This window comes from Uloborus diversus, chromosome 1 (genome assembly GCF_026930045.1).
Source record: "Uloborus diversus isolate 005 chromosome 1, Udiv.v.3.1, whole genome shotgun sequence".
Taxonomy (NCBI): Eukaryota; Metazoa; Arthropoda; class Arachnida; order Araneae; family Uloboridae; genus Uloborus; species Uloborus diversus.
Genome location: NC_072731.1, coordinates 108,508 through 130,214, shown reverse-complemented (window position 1 = coordinate 130,214; position 21,707 = coordinate 108,508).

The following is a 21,707-nucleotide window of genomic DNA, read 5'->3' as shown; positions in this document are numbered from 1 at the left end:
GCAACAAACGATGTAAAAAAGGGCAACATTAGCAGCTACTAGTAGTCGAAGCTTATATGCATCAAAATGTTGTCGAAAGCCCTCTTAGTTAAGCAGCATTATAAGAATTAGGGGAAAATAAAAAGCTATAGTGCCATCTGTTAGTCGAAAACGCAACATTTTTTTTTCTCCTTTGCCACGCAAAACCTGGCTTCAATTCTACTCGTTCAGTGCAAACCACAGATTTTTATCTTTATTAGTTTTCAAATTATTAATTTTTAAAGTTCGTCCTGACTTTTTGATCACCATCTATAATAATACTGATATTACTACGTTTTTGGCAAAATAAGAAAATTTCCTTCCCTAAAAAAGATGAACTTGTTTAGAATCACCAATGATGCCTGTCTCTTGTGATGCTATCTGTACTAGGACAGTCGAAGATTCTTAAGTTAAGCGAAGATCGTTTTCGTGGGCCAGCCCTTGATCTTCAATTTTTCCAAATTTGAACTGAAAGTGATAAAATTGTGAACATTTTTAGGATAATGTCTAACTATTAATTCAAGGGAAATTCTATAATTTAGTTTCAACCCATATTGTTTCCATCATATTAAAAACCAGTTAAAGTTAAAAAGTTGTTGATCTTTAAATAAGTATCACACGGAATTGAAACAGTTTACAAGAGGGATGAGCGATACAGCCTAAAGCAAAAGTTTACTTATTGGGAATAATTGGACCTCAAAAAGTATGAAACATTGTGCTTTGTACATACTATGCACTTTTGTTTTAGCACCGCAGGGTGATGGGTTTTTTATTTGGTCATTTATACAAACATTTATCTTGAAAATGCCTATTCTATGAAAATGTTTATCTCATAGCACTGTCACTTTGTCCTAAGAATGAATTTAGATGAAGAATGTTACCTTGAACAGAATTTCTGTAAGATTTTATATCACAGAATATTAATGAGAAAAACAACGATACGCGGCACAAATTTTGAAAAGAATATTAAGTAGACATGTCTCGAGGTTACAATTAGATCTTTAGTCAATTGAAAATATTTGAGACTCTGGACACCTGGACACAAAGCAATAGTCACTTCGAAGCGGACAAACTTCTTTTCATTGAAAAGACGCTTCTTGTAACACTGAAACATGAGTATGAAATATTTTTCACAATTAGTGGCATCAATATTGTGGTTCTCTCAAATATTATTATCTCCAGAAAAGTTCTTCATTAATCTTATCACAGAATATATTTTCCCCGGATAGATCTAACACATGTCACCCGGATAGATTGACACAGTAAAGTTGACTGCGATTTTTTTTCAGCTTTAGTTTCTTTTCTTTTTTTTTTTTTTTTTTGTACAGGTGCAGTCAAAATGTATTACATCAGGATCCTAAGGGCATAGCATCAATGTCCTTTCGGGAAGTGGTTCGAACTATAGTTAAGTTTTCTTTGCTTAGTAAAATATATAAATGTGCTTTTTATGACAATATTTACAATATTTGTAACAAATTGGTCAAAAATTCGTCTCTCTCTCTTTATTTTTCCTTTTTTTTCATGATATAGTAACTACAAATATCACGGTTATCAAGGAGCACACCTTTACACAAGCGTGGAAACACAGCTTTGAGCATGAACTGAGAATGGTAGAAAATTTAATTTACCTAAAACATCAAGTTAAAACACATGCCCATTTTTTTTTGGTTTAAGGAACTAGTATATTTATTCAAGTTAAAATAAACAAAAGCGTTTTTTAAATAGTGCACTGAAACATGAGTAGCAACAGCGGCGCAAATTCGCGCGAATTTAACTCTATGATTTTTTTGTTTTTCTTTTGAAGTAAAATACGTTTTATGTAACTAGTATTACAAGCTGCCCTGAGAAGAGATTTCTTTAGTGATCTTTATTAGTAATAGTTATAAAATCTTACTCAATATAAGTAAAAATGTAACAGCGATTTTATTCATGTACAGGAGTACTTCATGTTTACAAAACATTCAATCAAAAAAAAAAAAAAATAATAATAATAATAAAAGCAGCCTATTTGGCTAAAGAGTTTTTTATGTAACTAATTAATGTATTTCACCGGTCTAAATTTTAGACACGCTTAAAGTGCAGCCGAGTTGTGCAAACCATTTTTAGAGCGTTCCAACAGTTTTATCAGATTGGCAGCGTTTGTCGAAATGGCTGATAACAAATTAAAGGTTCCGACACATGATTTAAAACAGACAATCATTATTGCATCGCAACCGATTAATTACAAACTGTTCAAAAGTGGCGCAAGTTCACTCTATGATTTTTTCGTTTTTCTTTTACAGTTAAATACGTTTTATGTAATTAGTTACAAGTTGCTCTGAGAAGAGATTATATATATATATATATATATATATATATATATATATATATATATATATATATATATATATATATATATATATATATATATATATATATATATATATATATATATATATATATATATATATATATATATATATATATATATATACAATCGAACTCGTTTAATGGAATGGCCATTTTGCCATCAAAAAATTTTCTAATAAGCGGTATATTCCATTAACCGGGATCAAAATAACACATAACGTTGAATTGGTACATTAAAAATGCATTATATTAAGCGGGACATTCTTTTAACCGATATTCTAATAAGCGGACTTTACTATATATATATATATATATATATATATATATATATATATATATATATATATATATATATATATATATATATATATATATATATATATATATATATATATATATATATATTATATATATATATATATATATATATATATATATATATATATATATATATATATATATATATATATATATATATATATATATATAGATATATATATATATATATGTTTTTCTTAATCAGCATGCTATATTGATTGTCTATTTATTTAGATACATTTGATAGCATAGTGGATACAGTTTGAGTATTTTCCATTATGTGTCTTTTGTTAAACAATTTAATATTTTCTTTATGTTAGAAATCAACAATGTTTAACTCACATAAAAACATTTCTTTTTAATAATATAAACTGCGAAATTGAAAGAGCATAATATTTAAACTAAAGTAGTTGAATAAAATGTTTCGATACATGTTCACAGTATTTAAGACATTGTTTTTGCATTTATGGAATAGGAGTTTTTTTTTTTTTTTTTTGCAGGATTTACTCCTTCATTAAAAATCAATTATAATTGCGAAAAAAGGAGTAGATTTGAGAAACAGAACTATTATTAACTTTGTTGCAATGCCGATGGAGCAGACTAGAGAAATGGTAAACCTTCGAGACAGAATATAGTCCTGAGAAAAAATAGGATTAGATATTAAAGACTTGAAGCTCGTAATTAGAAACATGCTGTAGTAAATGTATGCTTCACAAAGGAAGCAACGCGATGTAGAATGAAACAAAACTGTTTCCTGGAGTCTTTTGAGATGGTAAAATAATTACAAACGGCTGCACAAATAACGCGACTGCGCAAAAGTAGTTTTAGCTCTCGGTATTGGCAATGTCACTCGACAAGATCGGGTCCGACTAGAGCAAGTGAAAGTGGCCGTTTTGGGGGGTTTTGACTTCTCTCTGATCCATCCAGCTTTGATCAATGTACGTCTTGGAAAGCATAGCACCTTGCGGAAGTACTCTCGGAATCTGAAAAAAAGAAAGAAAAGTAAACATGGTTAAAAAAGGGAATCAATGTCTATATTTTATTTTATAAATTACGGTTTACAAGAAACATCACTACCAGTAGCATCTTTCAAGAACACTCCCTTCACATTATTTTAAAGCATAATTCTTTATCTACAGTGTGATTTATTATGTTAATGCTTCTTGGTCACCAATAGCGAATTTTCTTCGTCTTCACGTTTTTGGAGATTTTTTTTCTTACGATCCTTGATTTTTTTTTTATTTTTTTGAATCAGATCGACGATATTTTGCTACTTATTTTTTTCCCTAGCATATTGATAAAGTTTTTGCCACTAATTGGGATATTTATGTTTTAAGTTAATACCCCCTAAGCTATTTGACAAAAGGTAAATAATTTAGCTATGGGAATATAAGAGATTAACTTCTTTTTTGATCATTCTCACTCAAAATTATAACTTATAATTGATCATAAAACATAGGCCGAATTTGGCAGCCGAGAAATAAAAAATGCCCCCCCCCCCTCCCAGCAGTGGAATAGCTTTAATATTTTTATTTACATGTATAATTATTTATTAACTTATTTGTTATTGTTCAGACGGGCTTTCAGAACTGATTTGTAAGTTATCCATTTTCTTAATTTTTATGTGTGCCGGAATTGGTAAGTTAACATACTTTAGATTTGATCATAATGTAAGAAAAATAGATATTCCTATATTATTGAAAACTTTTTTTGGGGTAATTCCTGAAAATTATTGATTTCAGCTAGCATGACCTTTACTAGTTCTTAGCATGGCCATAACTTAGTGAGTGTGACCATAGCTGGTTATATTACAGCTTTGAAACTGCAACTTCTAAGTTCCAGCACTAATATAATTAAATTTTTCATCACCTAGAACTGAAACATTTGTACCCAATTTAAAAATCAAACGCGTAAGCACCCCCATAACTTGTCATTTACCCTTGTTTACTTCCTTTTACAAAAAAGGAACTATTGTATTCACGAAAAAAAATTCCCTCAAAAATCGACCTTAACTTCCATTTTACTCACCCCCCAATGAATATTGAGTTTTTTTCCGACTCGACCCCAAGTGGATAAGTGCCTCAGAACATATAGACACGCGAAATATCCATAATGATGATTCCCGAGTTAATTACAGCGAATTTTCTCGTGACGTCCGTATGTACGTATGTATGTGCGCATGTGCATATGTGTGTATGTATTTCGCATAACTCAAAAACGGCATGTCCTAGAAAGTTGAAATTTGGTACGTAGACTTCTAGTGCGGTCTCGTTGTGCACCTTCTCTTTTGGTTGCATTCGGATGTTTCTAAAGGGGTCTTTTGCCCCTTTTGGGGGGGGGGGGGATCGTTGTTAATTTCGATGTAAACTCAAGTGGTGATATAATTTGTCGGACACTTGGCGATATATCGCCAGTCTTTTGGTCGCCAAGTTTTGTCGCCATCTTGGCGACAAATTTGGCGTTTTTTTCTTAAAATCTGATTTCAATTTGGTCACTGTTGGTGATATTTAGAGAGTAAACTATTGAATCACAGCCAGTAACGGGGAAATTACATTAAACTGGAGTAAAAGGAAGTCATGTGATGCACACATCAGCTCGTTATCGATCAAAACAGAAGGAATGCTTTTTTGTGTAGCGCATATTTACAAGGCGTTTTGCGTTAAAACCAGTTCAAGCGACTTTTAAAGATTTTACAGGAGAGAAAAATCACATTCACGGAGCAGAGCTGTTCAACAAAGAAAACTGTTTTTTATCAGCAGTTTTTAGCCAAATGGAGCAGGATGCACTGATATCTTGACTTCTAGTTATACGATTTTGGCAATTAAAAGTTCAATGGGACACGATTTTTTGGATTTCTTGTTTCCTCAAAATTTTATTAAGATTTATTAACAAAACAAAATACACATACATAACAGTAAGCAAAATAAAATAAAGTTAAAAAACTTACAAATTATAAAACATAAATTACAAACGTCATAACAAAATATTAAGAAAATCTTGACTATAGTTCAACATGAGTTGGTAGTAAATTTAACACTAAAGAGCGCCAAAGGCACTGTCCGCAGTGTTTTTTAATTGGTTTAGTATGGAGTACAAGTACAAATATGTATTAACAGTAATATTTACAAATTAATTTTACACAAGTAATAAAAATTTTACACTGAACAATTATTGGACTGTTTGACTCCAAAAAAAAAAAAAAAACACAATAACTCGCATTGAAACATTCAATAGTATAAAAAATACAATACAAAATCCTTCCCCCCCCCCGGTTAGCAAGTCAGTATATTTTATCAGCTAAAAGTTAATTATTGGTAGAATGTCGTTATTTTGTATATATTCATTGACCCCTTGTTTATATTTTTTGAAGTTCTTCTCATTCCTAACATCTTCCGTTAGTTCATTAAACAGCCGTGGTGCCAAGTAAAGAATTGCTTTTTAATAATCGTTTTATTTGGTTTTATAACTTTATATTGTTTACCTGAAATTCGAGTATTATATTGTTTTTCATTAATTTTAAACCAGTTATTGTTGTTATGCAAAAAATACAATATTCTCTGTGCATATATTTTTCAGATATTATAGATTTTCTCTGACTTTTGTAAAATAGTATCGTTTTTATAAAGTTCTTGTTTAGATCCATAAATTATTTTCAAAAATTTTGCATAAGTTCTATTTAAATTGGTAAGATTTGTCTCATAAGTACCTCCCATGCACAAATACCATACGTAATTATTGAGTTTATCCAAGCAATTTGAGTTTATCCTATTACAATCATGATTGCAAAATATATATATATATATATATATATATATATATATATATATATATATATATATATATATATATATATATATATATATATATATATATATATATATATATATATATATATATATATATATATATATATATATATATATTTCAAGCCCCAAAATTCAAACCAATGCCAGGTGCTGTCTGTTGTGTGCTGCATAATTAATGTTGTTTTGCTGGATGCCGGATGTTGTGGGCCATATGATGGATGTTGTGTGCTGGATGCCGGATGTTGTGGGCTATATGATGGATGTTGTTTTGCTGGATGCCGGATGTTGTAGGCTATATGATGGATGTCGTGTGCTGGATGGTGTTTCAATCTCAAGAGCATTGTGCAGTCAAGAGGGTCGATTCCAGGAGATATACACTGTGAAAAAATTCCGAACCGTTACTGATTATTTCCGCGGAACGTCTCCAGATTTCACAGGTTTGCATCTATTCCCCCTTTGCAAAATGGTTTCCTGAATTGCTACATTTTGCACGAATGCAGACTTTTCACTGGTGACGAAAACATTTTTAGCTATTAGTTGAAAGATTGGTGGAGCGAGTTTATTAAGCGTATCGGTTTCAGTTCGACTACAACCCATCCGGATTGGTTAAGATCGTAATGAGAGTCAATAAGTCGCTGGATATGCCTGCAAGCTTCTGCAGGCAAGAGAGATGCTGTCTTAGCTTTGGCAATGGTAGCATTAATGCTTCTGGAGTTCTCTTGGTAAATCCGAAAGGTTTTAATCAATGACATTAAAACTACGTGCAATACACCGCCAGCTCAGTCATTTCAAGCCGAAGACTGCAGTTTCGTGCTTATTAGCACTCATTGGGCGGTAATTTACTGAATATACCTTGCCTCGCGTTCAATCTTCGAGTTGAACCGAACCATTGCTTCGGTCACTGTTCTGATCTGCTAATTCTATATTAGCTACGATTTTGTTTCCCACTCTTGGCTTCCTTAAGAGGTTTTCCATCTCCAGCTCAGTCACTTTCCTATGCCGGGCTGATGAGTGCTAATAGGCACGAAACTGCAGTCCCCGGCTGAGCTGGTGGTGTATTTCTGCTTTAGCCATGGCTAATTGGGCGGTAATTTGCTGAATATACGTTAAAACTACCTGAACTTTCTCGAAGGCTCCCAAGAAATAATTGGAGTTAACCAACTGCTATTTCTAAACTGGCTATTTCCAAATTCTTCTAAAAGTTTCAAGGATAATTCAGAAAGATTACTGACATCTAGTGGAAAACATTCCAGTGTTTTGCAACACATGTTACTGGCAGAAATTTGGCACATCAGCTGGCTATTATTTTCCAAGAAAATTTCTGAATTGTATTTACAGTGTAGGCCAAGAATAGGCGCCCAGCAGGAGCACCTAAACACGGAGACCTAAAGACCTCAAAACGGATAGGAAGTCATTTAACCCATAACAGGGGAGATGAAATGGTAGGACGTAACAGGGGACGAGAAGTCTCAGAGATCGCTCTATTTCCAAAATTTTTTTAAACCATTTAATTAAGATACATTCCTGTAATTTCTCTTAGACGTTTTCTGAACTTTTATTAGCACGGAAAAAAATATATATTTGAGTTTTGAATGGAAATGTACCTTTTTCCGGGGAAATTTCGCTAGAGGCTTAGGATTTTTCGAGAAAAATTATATGTTGCAGTGAAAAACTTACTACTCGTAATAAAAATGAACTTGTTATTTATTAATAATTTCCTTTCAGTTAATAGATATATACAGAACATTTTAATACCAGAAAAGTGATTAAATCACATTACGGGAAATTTTTGACTGCACCTGAACTACTAGTCTACAGCGTCGTATTTTCAGAAATAATTCAGCTCTCATCTTCCCATGAAAATTCACTGCGTATCTTTGGTGAAATTTTCAAACAACTGTCAACATCTAGAATATGTTGCATCTATTCTGCATAAAGCGGATAACATAAATAAATCCATCTCTACGGTCCTACAATTTAAAAACGATTCAGAAACGTTTCTGGAAAGTAATAGGCAGCTGCTGTATCCAATTTCAACCAGCAACATATATAACAAAAACCAGGAACATTTTCCGATAAAATTCAGTAATCTTCCTGAAATAATTGGAAATCTTCCCTGTTAAAGCCAGTCGTGAACCTTCTAGAAAAATTGAACAGGTTTAATATATTTGGTTAGAACCTTCCTTGTTTATCAAGAAAGCTCCAGAAGCATTAGCGCAACCATGGCCAAGAATAAGCGAGTAATTGCAAGCAAGAGCTAAGCATAATCCTTGCCTGCAATTCCTGCCTCGCAAGGCTGCAGCTATCCAGTGATTTATTTGCTGCCATCGGGAGCTTAGTCAATCCAGACGAGCCGTAACTAAGCTGAAACCGGTACACTTAATAAACACGATCAGTTAACTTTTAAACTGGTAGCAAAAATCATTTTTCACACAAGTGAAAAGTCTGCATTCGTGTACCTTTTAGCAATTCAGGAAACTTTTTTGCGAAGATACTTGATTTTACGGGGAAATAGGTGAAAACCACTGAAATCCCGAAACGTTCCACGGAAATAACCAGTAACGTTTCGGTATTTTTTTTTTTTTTTTTTTACACTGTAACGTTAGGAGCCGTGTCAACTACTACCGAAAATTGTAATACTGCAGGGGGGGGGGGGTCCTCACAGGCTGCTCTTAAAAATGCATCGAAATTCGACCAGATGCACTTGCCAAAAGACACTGATAAGTAAGGGGGGTGTTTTAAGTCACAAAACAAAAAGTTATTCGAAAAAAAAAACATTCAATCGGACTAAAAATGAAATAAGGGCGATGGGATAAAAGTTTCAGCGGTCTCTGAGACTGTACCTCCCCTCTTACGGGTTAACGGTCAAGTAGAAACGATAAGCAACCAAAATTGCTCAAAAAAAAAAAAAAAGAATTTCGACATCTTGAAATCAAATTATGTTTCTCGCAATCACGAGTGTGTGTATGTAGGCGTGTGTGTTTGTGTGTGTGTAGGGGTATGTGTATGTGTGTGTAGGCATGTGTGTTTGTGTCTGTGTGCAGGCATACGTGTATGATAGTTGTGTGTATGAATATGTGTGCATGTGGGGGGTGGTATGTGTATGTGTGCGTAGGCATATGTGTTTGTGTCTGCACTGTAACAAATTTCGGAAACGTCTCTGGATATATCGGAAACGTTTCCGAAATAGTAGGAATCCTTCATCCAATAGCGAACTCCTCATTATTCAGAAAGCTTTTTGTTATTTCAAGAAATCTATAAGCGGAAGTGATGACGCAACGCTTCGAAACCTATTTCATCCTTCCAACGCGGGCGCCAATGAGTCGGAAATAACGAGAACTTATTTTTTTCTTATCTATGGTTGCAGCAGTCAGCAACTGTTTAACATTGGATTGCTTGTTATTTCATGTCTAGAGAGTAGTAAAATGTGTCGAAACTAATTTTACGCCTTTGCATTTTGGACGGCCCTTGATTTTTTAGACGATGTACGCAGCTATTAAGTTAGTTAATAACCATTTGCTTCTTTACGATTTCCAGTGCGACCATAATTAGATATATATTGTGTGTTCAAGCGTGACTAGTTTCAACACCCGTGTTTTACTTAATGAAACGAAACCCTTTGGATTACTTATTCAGTTGTATTGGAAGTACTTAGATTTTCTTCCGCTCATGTTCACTTGTAAGTATTAATGAATATTTTAAAACATGTTGTTATATACATTTATATTTTTGTTGATTTGCATTTGATGAGGCTTCAATTGTAACTACTTTTGGGTTTATCGAATTAATTTTAAGTTATCCTACATACCTATGTGCGCGGTGTACTATTTGTTGTAACCAACTGAAACTGATTAATTACGCAAAAGAAATAAGATTTATATTTGAGAAGCAATCACAGAAAAGTTATTTCAAAATACTTGGATGTACATACATTTTGCTTCAAAAAGAAAAAAAAAATCAATTGTTTAATTCATTAAAAATATGGTAATGCAAATATTTTCTAGTATTGTAATATGCTTCACAAAAAATGTGCCAGTATTATTTATCTTTTTTTATTATAATTTATTCATTCATTTAAAAATATTTATACCATTAGAAAATGACCATGTTATCTATTAGTAAGAACATAGTTATGCAATTAATTCATCTGCTTATTCATTTTGTTAAATGTGGTTAACAATAAAAAAAATCCTTGACATTAGTTGTTCCGAAAATAACATTTTCTTCCTGGATATACTAGTTTAATGTAGGACAGTCAGGAGGAATGAGTCAGTGGCAAAAATGGAACAGCTGCATTTACATGCCGAAATAAAAAGTAATATTATTTCATGTCATCGTTTTAAAAGTGATCATTTTTTAAATACTAATATTTTAGAAATGCAATGCACTTATGGGGAGAAGACGAGGGGCGTTCACCACGCAGACTGTGCCATTGACATTTTCAAGGGGTTGCTTTTTTTAAGGGGGGAGGGGCGCTTTATATCATTTTATGGGTGCACCATCACTCTTATGGTGTGGGGGGGGGACTCTCGTATATATGAAATGGAATAATCATGTAATAGAGTTCAATGTTTTAATAAATAAAATATATAATGCATTTTGCGCACACTCTAAAAATAAAATCAGTAACCTATTTTGATTAAGTATCTATATTTGTGATAAACTGGAAAAGGGCAAGAACAGAAGAATAAACCCGAATGGTTCCAGCAGGGGGACTTTGGTGTCATATTTAAATTCATCAATTCCTCTGTTGGTACTTTTCGGTACACTTTGTTCGTCAAAGAAATTGACTTGACGTGAACGAATTTCGGAACGCGAAGTGTAGGTAAGTTCTGTCAAATTTTATCCGAAAATAAAAGCTATCAAGTTTGATACAAGATATGTTTTTAAGTTCTGCATTAAAAATACAATATTTGATAATTTTGTCTTGAAAATATTGAGAGAAAAACTGAAGTTTAATATTGTTTAACAAACAATCCCACTTTTGAGAAAGTACTCCCCTTCCCTCCCCCAACGATTTTGTGATTGGGAATGAAACTACTATATTATTTCATAAATTTTCAAAAATTTATAACTATGCATATGTTATGCTGTTAACCATGCTATTTGTCATTAGAAATTCAGAAAAAAAAATCTACGAATAATTTTAAAATTGCTTGTTTCATTGCTCTTAGATATGAAAGAATTGAAACTGATATGGCATGCAATACTATAGAAAAGAATTATTTTTTAGAAAAAATCACGGAAAAAGGATTCCGAAGTTCTCAGAAACGTTTTTGAAAATTGTTTGGAAAATTCCGAAATACTCGGAAACGTTTTCGAAACTTTCATGAACCACAGCTGCACAGAATACTCAGAAACATTTCTGGAAATTACGGAAAGAGGATTCCGAAATACTCAGAAACGTTTCTGAAAATTACAGAAAGATTATTCCGAAATACTCAGAAACATTTCTGGAAATTATAGAAAGAGGATTCCGAAATACTCTGACACGTTTCTGGACATTACAGAAAGAGGATTCCGAAACACTCAGACACGTTTCCGGACATTACAGAAAGATAATTCCGAAATACTCAGAAACGTTTTTGAAAATTTCATGAACCGCAGCTGCACGATATACTCAGAAACGTTTCCGAATTTTTTTTACAGTGTGTGTGCAGGCTTACGTGTGTGAGTAGTTGTTTCTATGTGTGTGTATGTGTTTGTGTGCATGTGTAGGTGTCTGTATGTAATTGTGTGTGTATGTGTTTGTGTGTATATATGTGTGTGTGTAGTTGTGTATGTATGCGCGTGTGTGTAGGACATGGATGCAACCTGGAGACGGCTCACGCTATAGGAGCAGCATCGTGAGGAGCCGGTTGACGGTGATGGTGCGGAGGGTGGCGGTGGGAAAATAAAAAGATAGGACGCCAAAAACAGTCAAATGAAAACAAAAAGCAATCGTGATTGCTCAAAAAAACACTTTTAAAAGCTTAACAATCGAACTGGGTTTGAATATGAATACCTGATCGTTTTTATTTCCGAAATTTTGACCAAATAAGGCGCACTTAACCAATAGATATTGTTTTTTGGATATAACTCCACTCCCAGCTATCTTTCCTAGAACCTTTTCGATAAATACATTGAACACAAAATCATTAACATGTGCTGAATTTAGAAATTTTAGAAGACTACATGAATTCCTGCACTGCGTTGTCATCATATCTGAAATATTTTGAACGTGTCAATTCGTAATACCTTTTTTACTAAGAAAAATTTACGCATCTGTAAGCAGGACATTTATTGTAGATGATTATTTGAATTGTTTACGCATTGCAAAAACTTTTTGAAAGACGCAGTAATTAATACAAAAGAAAGAAATAGATAAATCATTTCATTTCGGTGACTAACTCGCTGTTTTACTAGTTAATAGCTATGTATCTATTGATGGACAGTAAAATGATCCAACAAAACACAAATAAAAGCATTAAAAAACTCAAGCCGCTGTACGTACAATAACCGGACGGTAAAAAAGTGCAATAAGTATTAAATTTGAAATTTAGAAAATTTGAGATTTTAATAAACAGAATTAATGAACAGAATCTTGCAGTTTTTTAATTATTTCGTATTCTATAGTTTCATCTCAATTTGAACAAAAGCAAAAAGAAAAAAAACGGCTAATGACAAAATCAGTAGCGTTTTACTCTATGTGAAACACATTTATGAAAAGACTCGAAGTTTAGAGTTTCATTATTAGGATTTTTTTTCTATTCAAAGTTTGTAATTTGTCATTAATTTAAAAAAAAAATGTAAAAAATCTTAATTATCACTAACGGCAACATTGGCTTATTAACTGTAATTAAATGAAATGTTTGGAACAAAATTTTATGGTAGTCTTGTTTGTCTGTTTTCCATGGTTTTCAGTTTCTTCTTTAGCACAAGTTTCAAGTAAATATAGATTATTAAACGTGGCTGATTCTTTTTAGCCTACTTTCCCAATAAAAATCAGAGAAAGAAGAAAAAAGCATGAAAGAAGGCTTAATACATCCTTAAAATATCCAAAAAACAAAAAAAAGTCAAAAATAAATAAAATAGTTAGATAAATATTGAAAAATTAAAAATTGGAAAGTAGGGTATTGAGATGGGGAAAAATGTCTGTCGGTCTGTCTGTCTGTCGGTCTGTCTGTCTGTCTGTCGGTCTGTCTGTCTGTCCCCCCCTAATAACTTTTGAATGAATAGTCCGATTCGAACAATTTTTTTTGTTAGAAAGATCTCGGCGAGGACATCTCATTCCCATAATTCCTTTTTTGATTTGAACAATTTTTCGTTCAATTTTGAACAGTTCAAAAAAACTTAACATTAGCGCCTACGGGGAAATTCAAATCAAAAATAAATCTTGAACTTAGAAGCGAAGTGGCTTCAAACAAACTTTGTAGGGAAAAACTTTGGATAAAAAACATGTATCGAAAATATCTTTTTGATTTGAACAAGTTTTCGTTCAATTTTGAACAGTTAAAATCTCTTAACATTAGCGCCTAAGGGGAAAATGAAAGTCAATATAGATTCCGAACTTAAAGGCGGATTTACTTCAAACAAACTTTGTTGGAAATAGCTTTTGACGACCTACTCCCGACTCCGACTCCGAGAATTTAGGGGCACCTGACACCGACTCTGACTCCTGTTCCCGACAATTAATCGGACTCCGACTCCCCGACTTCGACTCTGACTTCGTAGCTTTGGCAAACATTTATACACGGAGGACAAATGACTGACTCCGATTCTTGGATATTCGACTCCGACTCTTTTATCCCAAAATGAGATTGACTCCGACTCCGACTCCGCTGCTGTGGTTTTAACTGTGAAATAATTATTGTTGATATGATTTGTTTTTATTTCCACGCTAAATTTTTAATTTAGGTATTTAGTTTTCGGTGAATAAACTCGAAAAATATGCGCAGACGATTTTTTTTTTTTTTTTTGGACAATGAAAATTATTTCTTTAAGTTGACATTTTATTGTTTTTTTATTTTGGTAAGTGCATTAATTCGTTTAAAAAAATTACTTTTGGCAACAGGGGAAAAAGAAACGATTTTTTTTTTATATGATGTATTTATTTTAATGAACTTATTATTATTTTTTTTTCGTTTTGAAAGCTGTTAAAAAAAATTTTTAATGGAAAGAAGTGTATTAGCTGCTTTGTTTAAAAGGTGCTGCTATTTTATTTGTTCGTTTTTTTGAAGAAAAGTAAGGAATATTTTATTTCTAGAAATCAGCTTAAAATATTAAAAAAAATATGTTTGAAAAATGTGCGATTTTAGCTATTTTTGAGAATATTGATCAGGTACTAGAAAGTAGTATGGGTATACGGGAAAGTAGGCTCGTCTAGTTCTAGACGGAACTTCTTGTTTCCTCTTAATTTATGAACTACAATGAGAATGTAGGTTTTTTTTTTTTTTTTTTTTCAATTATTTCTCTTTAGTTTACCAAAGTAAAGTTAAACTAAGTGAACACTAGAATAACGGGAGGGGTCATTTTGAACATTGAATTTTCATAAATTATCGTCTGGTGTAACATTATTAAGTTTTCAGGAAATAAATTTTCTTTCTTTTTTTTTTTTTTTTCAAAACCAACACTAAAGGGTTATTCCCAAAAGTACGAGCAGAGTCATTTTGACCTCGTTATTCTGACTCATCATTCACTTAGCAAAGTTATATTCCGTTTGATGCTTAATTTAATTATATCAATTAGTAAATTAATTAATCATAAATGCAAAATCTATTCCTATTTAAGCGTAAAAAGAAATAAATATTTATACTATAATGATTTATTTTCAGTCTTCACTGTGAAAAATTCCGAAACGTTACTGGTTATTTCCGTGGAACGTCTCGGGATTTCACACGTTTTCAACTATTTCCCCGTAAAAACAAATATAATCACAGAAAAGTTTCCTGAATCGCTACAAGTTGCACGCGTGCAGATTTTTCACTGTTGTGGAAAATATTTTTAGCAACCAGTTTAAAGATTGAATGAGCGTTTTTATTAAGTGTATCGGCCTAAGAATGCTCACGGCCTGGCTCGATTGACTAAGCTCCCAATGAGAGCGAAAATGTCAATGGATAGCTATAGCTACAGTTTTGTAAGGCAAGAATTTCAGGCAAGAGATATGCTTGGTTCCTTCTTGCATAGCTTTGAATATGGTCTCTCTGATTTTTATGGAGCTTTCTAAGTAACTCAGGAAGGTTCTAATCAATTACACTAAACCTACTTCATTTTTCTAGAAGGCTCTAGAGACATGACTGACTTTAACAGGGGAGATTTCGCACTTCTTCATAAAGTTTCATGGTTTATTTCAGAAAGGTTACTGACTTTTAGCGGAAAGCGTTCCTGGTTTTTCCAAGATATGTTACTGGAAGAAATTGGGCACATCAGCTGTCCATTATTTTCCATTAACTTTTCTAAATCGTTTTTACAGTGTTATTTTAAGCTATATTTCTTCTCGTAGAAGGAGATGGGTTTTCCTTACATCTTCAAAGCTCTAAATTAATAGGATATGATTTTTTCGGATGAATCCAACTACACTACCATAAGGGAATGAGGCTGTTAAGGGGGTCCGGGACACAAAAATCATCAAATTTTGCAACTTTTTTTTTTTTTTTTTTTGTCATTTAAAAATTTGTTCACATGTGTCCTTACATGTGTTGTTCACAAGTGCCCCGTCATCTACCTTAAAACAAATTTTCAAAAATAAATAATTCTTAATTTAATTTAAAAATTAAAACATTGACATAAATTTCCTTAAACGTTCTAATAATGGTTTTCAATAATTAAGTTTAGTTTTTTCGTTACTTTTAAACGTGTTTTTACATGAAAAATACAGCAATAAAATTACATACAAGACTTGTTGAAACAAAAAAGTTGTCATTGCAAAATCATGAACTGGCTCTTTGCTCTAAAAGTTTTGCCAGGTAGAAGAAATGATACTGCCATTGCTTGTGAACTTTTCAAGATTCTTTGCTTGACGTTATCCTTATAAAACATTTCATGTTCACATATTCCTCGTGCTCACATGTGCCCCTTAGCCCCAACTCTATTTTATCACATGCATCAGTTTTTATCGAAAGTTACTTGTAACTCATTCTAAAGTGTACGACGCGTTCACTGAAAGTAAGTCCAATATGAGTGATTCAATGACAAGTTGGTCACGTGCATAATGAGTGAGTCAAACATTAGGCCAATCATAATTAAACAAATTCTAAATCTTCGTCCCTTATGTTTCTTTCAAATGCATATAAATGATCTTCAGTAGACGATACAGATAAGGCAGTAGTTGAAAGGGGTCCAGAACACAAAAAATGTCAAATTTTGCAATGTTTTTATCATTTAAAAAACTTCTCCGTCTTTTTCTGCTTAAAAGGACGTTTATATCGTGTTTCTATCTTTATTAGAACAAAAGGTATAACTATTTTTGTTGCCCGCACGTTACTAGTGTGTATTTTACTTTAAAACTTTAAACGCGTTTTTCTCCATGATGCAATTTTTCCCGATTTCTTGCATTCAAACTCTTATAAGTCAGGAACCGATAAAGATAAAGTAATGAAACTTGAAGCATATCTTTTTCAAACAGTTTACTTTAATTTCTATTCGGCGATTTTGAAAAAAAAAAACGTTTACTGCAAAAAATATAATTTTTTTTAAAAAAAAAGTATGTTTGAAATTTTCGAAATTTTTCTACAAATATTTTTTATGTTTTATTGAATCAATATTTTTAAAATCGCCGAATAAAAATTAAAGCTTAGATATTTGTGCATATTTCTTTGAAAAAAAATTGAAAATTGAACAACAATATTTTGAGTTATAGCAATTTAAAGCAACCCCATTTTTTTTCGTAAAAAAAAACGAATTAAATTTAAATATTTTTTTTTCATATTTATGTTGTGATTTTGCTTATTAATTAATTAGATAGTGAATCAGTAAAAAAATTCAAAACTCTAAAGTATATAAAAAAAAATTTTCAAAATGTGTCCCGGACCCCTTTAATAAAAATCTGTAACTACCTCGATATTGTATTTTTTGTGGATGCATTTGCATTTGCAGGGCACCTAATGAAGTAAAATTATTTACGGTTACCTATTGTTCATCCAATAGTAAACTATAGGGTTGTAGCAGGAGTTAGACATGGCAAGCCAGTAAATAGTTAAATACACGTGTTGAATGTGTTGCGTAACCAATGCTTCTTGATGATGATATACATATAGAAAATAGATGTGGTACGGAAGCCAACACACACCAAACAGTATCACAACGGCGATCAGCATATGGACAACCTGGTAAAGAAAAGAAAAGCAACATATTTATTAGTGAAAGACTGGGGAAAAAAACATTTAACTATATATACATATTTAACACTGGTAAAGAAAGTTAAAACGCCCCCGCCCCTGCATAAAATATCCACTTAAATTTGGTTTTACACTTTTTTTTTAACAATCACAAATTGCTTATTGCTTTCATTTGACTGTTTTGAGGTCCTATGATTTTATTTTCCCCCCGCCTCCCTCTGCAGCACCACCGTCGACGGGCTCCTCACGATGCTGCTCCTCTAGCGAAAATCGTCTCCAGGTTGCGTCCATATCCTACACACACAAGGATACATACACACACCTACATACACATATACTTACACAACTAAACACACACATACATACACACACGCATACATAAACACACCTACACACACACACATCACACATACAGACACACACATACATACATACATATATACACACACAAACACCCACTCATGCCTGCACACAGACACAAACACACACGCCTACACACATACATACATATACACACATACATACATACATACACATAAACACAGTCATGCCTGCACACAGACACAAACACACGCCTACACACACGCATACACACACACTTATATACACACGCGTACCCACAAACTCATATACACGCGCCTACATACACACACGCACACACTCGTGATTGCGAAAGAAGTAATATGAATTCAAGATGTGAAAATTCAAATTATTATTATTATTTTTTTTTTAAAGTTTATTCGAGGCATAGCACTTGCTCCTTTTAAATTAAAAATCCACAGGTAATCCAGGTCTTATCTAAAACCTTTAAACGGATGTTCCTCCGTGCAGTTATACTGCATATACATATAAAGGAATATATTTCGTATCTCGGAAACGACTCTAGCGATTTGACTGAAATTTTGTATTTAGATGTAATTTTTCATATGTAAAATTTAGCTTCAGTTGGCCCTGAAAAAAACGTAACGCAAACCATTATTTGCTACCATTGAGATGAAAATTAGTCTCGCGTTAAAATTTCAGATTTGTTTCGTGTTTCAAGTTTTGGCTGATATTAGTTTTTTTTTTTTTTTTTTTTTGGGGGGGGGGGATAATTTCAATCACACTTGACAAATAGAATCAAAAGCATTAGTTAAGCCGATCTGCTTTTTTTTTTCTTGTAGCGAAACCATTGTTTGACTGAATAATTCATGTGAAAAAAATTGAAGTAAATTTATTTTTCGATGTTGCAATGTGGGAATTTTTTTAATGCAATTTTTTTAAAGTCTGTTAACCCGAGATTTAATGAAACCCAATACAAGAGAACTTGATAGGAAAATATTTTTTTTAATGTAACGAAAGAAACAATATAATAAATTTATTGGGTGAAAAAAGCATTTTCTTTGTAAGAAAACGTGCATTTTTGTTAATATCATTATTATTAGTGTTATAAGTATCACTAATTTTCTGTTCTTTTTTCGCACAATTTCTGACTTTGCAGTTATTAAATGATAGGAATGGAAAAATGGCAGCACCAATGAAAACATATGAAAAAAATATAATTTTATCGTTTCAAAGATTTTAAAAGAATATTAAATCAATTATTTAAACTGCTGAATTAGAAAATTATTGTTGCATTAAACACAGAGCCAACGATAAATCCTTTATAGAAACTAAAGGGCCTAATGCAATAAATTTAAGACTGTTTGCAATTACAAGATTTCAGAAATATCCCAAGGGGGGGGGGATAAGCACTTTTTGTTAAAATAGGTTAATTTTTAGCTAATTTCAAGCAGCGGTTTGGGAGTTTTTAATGTCTCACCTGGAAACCGTGCGAACACTCGTTGAAACTGAAAAAAAATGATAATAATGCTCTTGTTAATAATACTGATTTGAATGTGTCCAAAAATCTTTCCAACGGGCATGAGACTCATTGAGACTAAATAACATAATAAAGGCTAAAATCATTCCTGATGCATAGCCAGTCAAATAGGTGCACATACCTATAATCACTCTTGACTCATTAAAACGTCAACTGGGATGTGCTATGCGGCAACACAAATTTCTAGTAAGGACCATAAACTCAAGGTCGAACTCTCGAATTTGTTGGAGTGGTTTGTGAATCATCAGCGTGTTGTATGTAGCATATTCCGGCGTTAAGAGATCAACTATTTCATTTGGAATAAGCTGAAAGGACTTATTCCAAATGAAAATCTCTACTAGGATGAAATCGTGAATCGCAATATGGTATGCGAGGTAGTATTTGGTTAAGACCCGATTTTATCATTGGCTATACAATGATTCCCAAAAGTGTTCGTACACCTACGACATTCAATGAAATAGGACCCTATCCATTAGTTAATATTAATATTTCGAAATAGGTATTTAAATATAAGATGTTATCAATTTTCAACCAAACTACATAAATGTTTTTAAAAAAATATTTATTTTAATTTTTTAAAAATCAATAACCAAAAAGTGCCAGAAATTTAACTCACAAAAGCCTTTGTAGACTTTAAAAAACGTCAATATATTATTGAATAATCTAACTTATTATTAAGTTATTATTTAGTAGAAAATCATGCAGTATCAACAACACCTTTTAAACGTCTGGGAAAAGATTTCATTTTTTTTTTTTGCGTAATTTCTGTGTAAGTGTTCAACTCTCGAACTTCACTTCGAGAGTCTTACTTTTTCCAGCTCTATTTCCGTTTCAAAGCCGTATTTTCGCAATCTAGCCTCCAGATATCTCTAAATATAATACATTAAGTTCAAATCTGGAGATTTAAGGTTTATTTTATAAACTTTAGGGCACTTTTTGAGGCACTAGACGCAAACGTTGAAAACCGTTGAAAATCGTTATCTTGATAAAAAAAAACAAAGTTGTTTCCGATAAACAAAATTTTTGGTTAAGAGTTCAAAATTGTTTTTTTTTTTTTAATATTTAAATGAACAGAATGATTCATTATTTCTACAAAAAATTCCTAACTACCAAGTCCTGATGCTGATATGCACACTCACACAAAAACGCCTTCACCGTCCTGATTAACTGGTCCAACTAAGTTCTTAAGATTAAGTTCCTATTTTTTTCTTCTATTTACAATTATACATCAATTTTACCAAAAAACGCTGAACTCATTTTTACTTGTGAAATAAGACATAATTCCAAAGCGTTTTGAGCTTATTTATTTTTGATTTTGAGACGAAAAGCGTAAGCTTTCTGTTTTTCGCACGGCCAAGACAATTTCTGCGGAAGGAGGTTTAATCTTGCTAATCATAGAATTTGGAGATTCAATTTTAGGGGAAAAGTAAATGCAAAATTTTCATTTAACTCTGCAGAAGCTTTTACAGCACTCAAATGTTTATTTTTCATTTTTTTTTTTTTTTTTTTTTTTTTTACTGTAACTCTCCGATCACGCTTTGTCAACTTTTGCCAGTTGACCTTTTCTTACCTTGTTTTCGGTCCAAATATTTTCTTTAAAGCATTTTATCAAGCACTTAGCAATAGAATGGAATAAAGTAACTAATTTAGAGACATTTCAAACCAATTTACCGGTACTGTGAGGAAAAAATTCAAATTTCGAATGGTGTTTGCGATTTTTTTACGAATACCAGCCATTTTAAAGTAATAAGCACAATATTAAGGAATACATAAACAAAAAATTAAAGCCCAATGACTTTTAAGGTTCAACACAATGCAAAAATAATAAGAAAACGACATATGATAATTTTAATGATGAATTTATTCGAAAAAGTTTGAGTGTACGATGACTTTTGAGGCGTATTATTTCTCTGTGTCTTCGTTTTTTGATCCATTTCAAAAAGAAGATCCGGCAATATTTTGAATTAAAAAAAAAAAAAAACTGGGTTTTATTTAGAATGACATAGAAATAATGGGAAAAAATATTGAACTTCATATTTG